At 37.2% G+C, this 8,339-nt stretch overlaps 1 pseudogene; it reads left to right on the forward strand.

Moving 5' to 3' along the window:
• Positions 1-6,864: 6,864 nt before the first annotated feature.
• LOC147340766 (ubiquitin-conjugating enzyme E2 variant 1 pseudogene) lies at positions 6,865-7,330 on the forward strand (annotated as a pseudogene).
• The last annotated feature ends 1,009 nt before the right edge of the window (positions 7,331-8,339 follow it).

Here is an 8,339-nt window from a genome sequence, read left to right on the forward strand (position 1 = left end):
GCTGCCATACTAAAGTTGTATGAAGGAGGTATAGAACCTGAAGCTCATGCCCAAAATATAATATAAGAGTAATAATAATAATAAACATAGCTAACATTTACTGAACACTTTGTATGTGACAGGCATTGTTCAAAGCATTTTATATGTTTAATTAATTAAATCCTCATCACACTCTATGAGATAGATATTATTGTCTCCATTTTATAGTTGAGTAAATGGAGATAGAGAGGTTAAATGCTTTATCTAAGGTAGTAAATGGCTGAGCTAGAAGGGAATACTGAAATTCAAGATATGGTTCAAGGAAACTCTCAAAAAGACAATTCAAACTATACAATTGTAAATTATACTGATGTAGCAGAAAGAAATAGAAGTGAATACCTAAATAAACCAGAAAGCTGTCCAGGGTGATGGATAACATGAGGAAAATAGACTCCTTTAAGTTCTGTTTTGTTTCTGTCTTCTGTGTCAAAGAGAATTATTTTCAGGCTGAAAAGTGTAAAAAACAACCATTGCTAAGAAATAACTAAAGACTAAGATGGTTGAAAAGATTATAAAATGCACACACACAGGCAAAAACTCAGTGTTCTAGTGTTTCTAAATGGCTTTCAATCTCCTGGGATGTATGAAATAAATCCAAGAATGTATAAAATTGGTCAAGCTATATTCACTGTCTTTGAGGAATCACAGAGAAGAGATGAAACCACGGATGAGTGCTAGAGATGCATTCCTTTTGATTTTTCCTATTGTTTTTTTAAGATGAGAAGATAGATTCCGGAATTAAATATAGGCATATTGCCTTCATTCTTGTCTTAAAATTCATTCTCTGCATACAGCAGCTAGACTCTTTGAGTAACGTAAATCAGACCATGAAACACTGCTGCTTCATACAATGCTCCCTGTACTTAGAACACAGTCTACACTCTACCATTGCTCTTATCATGTGGCCTCCCTCCTAAACTCCATTACTCATTATCGCTCCATTGTTCACTATGCTTCAACCACTTTGATCTTCTGTCCTTGAACACACCAAGATTGTTCTTGCCCCAGGGCCTTTGCATTGCTGTTATTCTTTTTTCTTTTCTTTTTTTTTTTTTTTTTTTTAAGATTTTTGATATTTTTATTGAACTTTTTACAATATTGCTTCAGTTTTTTATGTTTTGGTTTTTGTCCACGATGTATATGTGATTTTAGCTCCCTGACCAAGGATCGAACCCACACCCTCTGCATCAGAAGGAGAAGTCTTAATCACTGGACTACCAGGGCAGTACCCTGCTGTTATCTTTGCCTAGAGGAGTCTCCCCTTACATAAATCCTTGTCAACTAAACTAAATCCTTGTCAACCAGATCTCAGCTAAAATACCATCCTCTAATAGATGCTTTCCCTAATTTATCTAGTAATACTTATCTAGTATTACTGTCCTGCCCTACTCTAGTCACTTTCTATTCCATTTCTTGATTTTACTCTCCTCAGAGTATTCACCATTACCTGAAATTCTCTTACTTGTGTGTTTGCTTGTTGCCTGAACCCTCACTAGTACATAATCTCCATGGGAGCCAAGATCTTGTCGGTCTTGCTCTCCGTTTTAGCCCCAGTGCTTAGAATAGTTTCTAACACAGAGCAGGAGCTAAGCAACTACTTGTTGAATGAATAATTGACTACTTGAGTCATGGGAAAGATTCTAGAGCAGATTATTAAAATAATTGTTCATGAACAACTAAAAAGGTAAGTGATTATTGGCTTATACTAATTTCATTTTATTCTCTGACATGGCCAATAACCTTGAAAATCAGAGATGTATGGTATGCAGAGTATACATATACAAAGGCATTTAACAAGTTTTTTTTTTTTTTATTGCACCCATTCACTGAATATGGATAAGAATTGGCTGGAAACTCTTCATATCATTTTTTTAAAACACTGAGTGACTTTAGCCAGAGTATTTTCATGCCATTCTAGAACACAAGTTCCTAATTCCTTTGGACCTTGAACAGCTTTAAGAATATGATGAAAGCTATAGATATAGAAAAAATATATATATGCATGTGTGTGTGTGCACGTATGCTCAGTCATGTCTGATTCTTTGCAACCTCAGCCTGCCATGCCCCTCTGTCCATGGGATTTTCCAGGCAAGAACACTGGAGTGTGTTGACATTTCCTTCTCCAGGGGATCTTCCCGACCCAGGGATCAAACTCATGGTCTCTTGTGTCTCCTGCATTGGCAAGTGGGTTCTTTCCCAGCTGAGCCACCAGGGAAGCCCACATATATGCATACATTTTGCATAAAATTTACCAAGCTCCTGTTGATTCATGGACCCCAGGTTAAGAAATACTGTACTAGAATAGTTCTAATGGAAAACTTCCTGTTTTTACTTTCATTGTTCCTTCTTTCTTTCTCTTTTCCTTTTTTTTTTCTTTATCTTAAAACAACAGAAATGTATATCCTCACCAGTCAGGAGCAGAGAAATCTGGAATCATAATATTGGTAGGTTTGTTTCTTTCTGCAGATCTGGTTCTTAAATGTTCAACAATTTTATCAATTGTTTAGATGAAGAAAGAGGGATGATCTGTCATGTTTGGAGACAGCAAAAGACAGTAGACATATAAGGTACATTAGAAAGCACAAACAAAAATCTTAAAAGAACAAGGACTAGTTGTGATGGATGACATATAATAGGAAATTTAGAGTTTTAATCAATTGCAAGTTTGACATGGGATAGCATTGATGTGGACAGCAAAAGCAGCTAATCTGATCTTATGTTCCATTAATAGAACAAGGTAGGTGATAGCAGAGACTTCTCTGCATGGGTTGCAACATATTGTGAGTATATATATCAGTCTAGGTGCTACCCTTTACGAATATATGGACTAGTATGTTCAAATGCACTGGATAGGCATGGTAAAGAAACATAAAATCAGTTCTTATAGGCAAACACTAATTGAATGGAAATGTTAAGCTGAGAGTAAAGAAGATTCTGATGGGTGAGATATTTTGTCTAATGTTAGTTGGTTCCAAATATTTGAGAGGTCTAGAGGTGAAAAAAGTGATATGACCTATTCCATATGACTATAAGTCATAAATCTGGGACCAAAGGTTATAAAATGATATTTTTTTTCTCTTTTTTTTTCTAATTTTATTTTATTTTTAAACTTTACATAATTGTATTAGTTTTGCCAAATATGTATACCTGTGGTGGATTCATTTTGATAAAATGATATTTAGTTTAATATCAGGAATCACCTTATAAATAATAGAAGCAGTCCAAAGATGGAAGGTATCACCTTAAGCAATAAAGGGTATCCATCACATCACTGAATCTATTAAATCAGAGGTTCCACAGTTAATTGGCAACAATGCTACAGAAGGGATTCAAAAGTAAGACAGAAGGTTGGAAACTAAATAACTGTTCTACTTTCTTCTTACTCTAGGAACCAAGCAAGTTAGGTGATTGTGAAGAATGATGCCCCAAAGTCATCTATGTGGATGCCAAACCCAATTTGTTCAAGAGCAGTGAGAATCTAATAATAACTCTAGTTCAGAATATTATGGAAACTCATTCTCTTCAAGCCTATTCATCTCCTTATCTTCTTGAGATTTTTTTTACCCAAACAATGTATATTGGAAATTACCTCTTCTTTTAAACATAGGATATCTTTATAGCACAAGTAGAAGAACTGAGTATGGTGACATGGGGGAAAAACATATGGCAAAACAATGTCTAGTTTTTCCCAAAAGGCAGGCTGCTGACAGTTTGATAGGTTTGGGGAGAGAGGGAGTGCAAGAATGAATTCAATCCTACCACAGCTGCAATAGTTTCGTTAGGTAAAGTTCTGATTACAAATTGTAAAACTGCTTCATGTTTCATGTCTATGATAGGATTATTTAAATATATCACCCAGCAACAGCAAGCAGATCCAATCAATTGTGGACATTGTAGCAGTCTGGTACATTTACTGCTATGCAGACAAAACTTTCCCAAAATTGTTTTCTAAATGTCATCCACTTAATAAACAAGGATGTGAAGCCACACAAGACACCCACCATTTCTGTAAACCGAGCAAATCTCCAGATAGAAAGAAGGAGGGCACGATTAGTCAGACTGCAAATAGAAGAAGGTAAGGATGAAAAGGACGGAGAATAAAAGGTGAACATCCATTGATTATCTACTACTTCTATGCTCAGTGATTTCACATATACTATTAACTCTTCTCTACAAACATGAAGCAGAAATAATCATCCCCATTTTAAAAGCAAAGCAGCATACTTAAAGCAATTAAGTCTTTTGACCAAGGTCCACAGTTTAGAAATGATTGCAGGAGGATCTGACTCCAAAGACCATAATCTTTTCACTACAGCACACTGCCCGATACAATGTGTTGAGTTTAAGAATATTTTGAAGGTGTAATATTTAAGTAGACTTCACTGACTTTCAGTCATCTTCAGCAGACGAAGCCCTTACCCCTGCTTACTTCTCCAGATTCTTCTTTCACTACCCCACTGCTCAAACTGTACAGTCCAGAGAGACTGAATACCTTGTGGGAACATGGAAGGTGTTAGGCTATCTCAGCTTATTTGTATTTGTATATTCTCTCCTCTCTGATTTCTTCTTTCAACTGACTGCCCAGCTCCTACTTTTCTTTCAAGAGTAACGCAAGCCTAACCTTTCCAGAAAGCCTTTCTTGTCCATCTCAGATAGACAATTGTTATTCTATAGTACCTTGAGGATATTTATATTACATTCTTTTTCAGACTCCATTTATTGTTCTTACTTATCTTTCTCTCCACACTGGACTGTAGCCTCTTCAAAGCAAGAAATTGGACTTGGTTTCACTTTGTATCTCTAGCATCTGGAATAGTGTTTAGAATGTAGTAAACACATAAATGCTGAAAGAATGCACAGCAACGATAACAACAACAAAATGAAAAAAATGAGGTAGGCAGGTCCAATTTAGTAATAGGCAGACAGATTGCATGTGATCCCAAGTAAAAGATCTCAGATGAACAATTTCACAATACACTGGGGAAACATTTCCATTAAACCAGGAGTTACCATTTTCCCTTTGTTAAAAGAAGAGCCAATCCTCCTACTAGACTTGGATGTCTTCCAAGTTGTCCTTCTTTCTTAGTATCAAGGTTGGTACACTTAATAAGGAGTGTTTCACTCCCTTTAGAGTCAGCATCCATTATCTTCTAGGCTCTGAGCAATTTAGAAGCAGAGATCCTGATAGTTACAACCTTGGTCTACCTCTTTAATGAGACAGATACATATGATTGCCTGTTTTCACTCCAACAATGAGCAGATATTAGTTTGCTTTCCCTAATGTATGAGCCCTCTGCTCCTTGGAAGCGTTTGGATTGCCTTGTCTTGCTTCCAACTATTTCTCTTAGCTTCCTTTGCCTATCGATCAAGAGACAGAACAGAAAGGAACAAAGAAATAAGTCACATATATCATTTTTCAATTTTCTTGTGTGAAACCCTGTGACTGCCTCATTTCAATAAGAAGGAAATTAGTTCTATGCCCTTTGAAGTGAGCTGAGTCACTCATAATTTGAAAACAATGCAACTGCGGAGAGACAGAATAGTGCCTAAAAAGGAATGCATGTAAAATGACCTGGGTTCTTTCTAGTCCTAGCTGTACTACTAGCCAACTATGTGACCTTGGACAAGCCACTTAACCTCTCCAGGTTTTGGTTTCTTCATCTGTAAAATTAGAAGATTGGGCTATATGATCCCTAAAGTCCCCTTTTGCTCTTAAATTATATCTTGAACACACACAGAAGCATGAATGTAAAGTGACTTCACCATAGTATACAACCCTATATTTTAAAAGAATTACTGACTCATTCTAAGTACAAACCTATAAGCCTACTTCCACTGTTCCATCTCTGTTTTTCTAGTTGAATACATGTTTTATTTTTTTAAATTGGAGTATAATTGTTTTACAGTGTTGTATTGGTTTCTGCTGTAGAATGAAGTGAATCAGCGAATAAGTATACATATACCCCTCTGTCTTGGATCTTCCTCCTCACCACCATCTCACCTCTATTTTATACATGGTAGTGTACTTATATGTTAAACCTAATTGGAAGATTAGGTTTGAATGCATGTTGATACATGTGATTCAAATTTAAGTATAATATCTTCAGCCAGCCAAAAGAGATTGCTGGAGCCTGCAGCCTTGCTACTCTGGTCTAAATGCCTCAGACTGGCTTCAGAAGACCCAAATTTCTTTGGAAGATGATATTGTGTTGATTCTATGTGACAGGCCACAACCATCATTCACTTGACCCCATGCCCACTCCTAACTCACCTGATAGCTTTTTGTCAATGCAGGGTAACTATGTGTCACAGAGAGAGGGTGAGGAACTGGAACTAAGTGTTTTCACAAGATGTAAAATTCAGTCTAAAACAACTAATGGGTTAAAAATTGAAGGAGGCAATGAGTTATAAGTGAGAAATTTATAGCTATCCATAAAGAGCAGTGGGCCAGAAACTGAGTAGATACAGAAATAAAAACCTGGAGAGCATATATACTAATGCTTATGGGAAAAAAAGAGAGAGAGAGAGAGCCAAAGTCTAAGCAGGTAACAAGAATTTGATGTGGGCAAATGCCAAATGACAGCATGGCTGGTAAAGCTCTGCGCCAGCAATTCAGTCCAAGAGATCCAGCATAATAAAAAGTATAGGACAAGGTGGACAGGAAACAGACACAAGTCTCTAACTACCAAAGAGATCAAGCAGATCTGAGCCAAGCAGATACTTGCTGCTATGAAAAGAATCATTCCAAAGCACAATCTAGGTGCTGGCCTTTGAGTGACAGCGATGCAAGATGGCAGCCACCATGGGCCCCGATGATTAATATACACCCTTAAAATAGACTGTGAACCTAAATACCAAGAAGCACACACTTTTGTAAGATTTGTAATAAAAACTAATATGAATGGAGTTAATAGTTCTGATGGAGTGGTGGACTCAAGAGCCCTATCAGTGCTAGCAAAATGGCAGAATTCATATAGCATAAAAGTTTTCCTGCAAGAGCTTCAGCATCTAATGATGTCTAAAGTGTTAGTCACTCAGTCTTGTCCAACTTTGCAACCCCATGGACTATAGCCCAGTAGGCTCCTCTGTGCATGGGATTCACCAGGCAAGAATACTGGAATGGGTTGCCATTCCCTTCTCCAGGGGATCTTCCAGACGCAGGGATCGGACCCAGGTCTCCTGCATTTCCAGCAAATTTTTTACCATCTGAGCCACCAAGGAAGCCCCAATGATGTCTAAAGAAAATATGAAACTCCCTCAGCTACCTGAAGGAAAGTGTGATAGCAATTAATCAAAAAGAAAAACCATAGGCCCTCTTGAACTCCCTCCATTCAATTTAAGCAGTCTTCATTTTCCACAGTAGTAAATTTTCTAGATATGTCTTGTAGACCTCAAAGTACTAGAAAGGAAGCTCCCATTCAAAGTTTATCTTAAGATAGTGTAAATGATACTAATTTTTTTGTCCATTTTAAATATACAAGTTGTGTTATAACAACAACAAAATCACACATTCAAGCAAGTAGATGTGTGAGGCCATCTAACTAATCTGGGGAGTTAAATTTAACCGGCAGTTAAAGATAAAGACTGAGTAGCTACCCATCTCAAGAAGGTTGTGTGGCACGCTTGTTGCAGAAGCCAGTCTCACAATACAGTGAGCCTCAGAAAGAAAGGCTAATATGACCACATTCTCTTCTAAGTTTCAAGAGGCGATCCCATCAACAAGTAGAAAAGTAGGTATACTAGTCTCAAAGGCCAGATTCCGCTCAAAGTTTTCATAAATTTGTGGGAATAATTGACCCTGGTCTTAACTTGGGTGAGAGAATTTTGTTAAGCATCAAAGAGGGGAATTTCTCTGGTGGTCCAGTGGCAAAGGTTCGATCCCTGGTCATGTAACTAAGATCTCACATGCTGCAGAGCATCTAGAGAGCTTGCGTGCTGCAACAAAGACCCAGCACAGTCAAAATAAAAGCAAAATTAAAAATAAAATAAAAAAAAAAAATCAATGAGGAGCTAGTTAGGCAAGATAGGTCACAGCCTAAGAGACAGCAGCAACTCCCAGACCAGGAATGGCAATCTATCGGCAAGGTTGCACCCACTTCTTACTCTCAGGGTTATGGCATATATTGCTACCTAATCTCAACACTCCTTTTAGAAAAGCCTAAGAATCCTACTCAACACAAAGCCCTTGATAGCCACTATTAACTGATTGATCAACGTTTGACACATAAGATTAAATATATTCTCCATTTACATTACAATGAATTGTTAGAGCAACTATAGTCCCAGACTTCATGAAGCCT

The sequence above is a fragment of the Bos grunniens genome, chromosome X, assembly GCF_055505025.1.
Source record: "Bos grunniens cultivar Pamir isolate PY7600 chromosome X, Bosgru_T2T1.0, whole genome shotgun sequence".
NCBI lineage: Eukaryota > Metazoa > Chordata > Mammalia > Artiodactyla > Bovidae > Bos > Bos grunniens.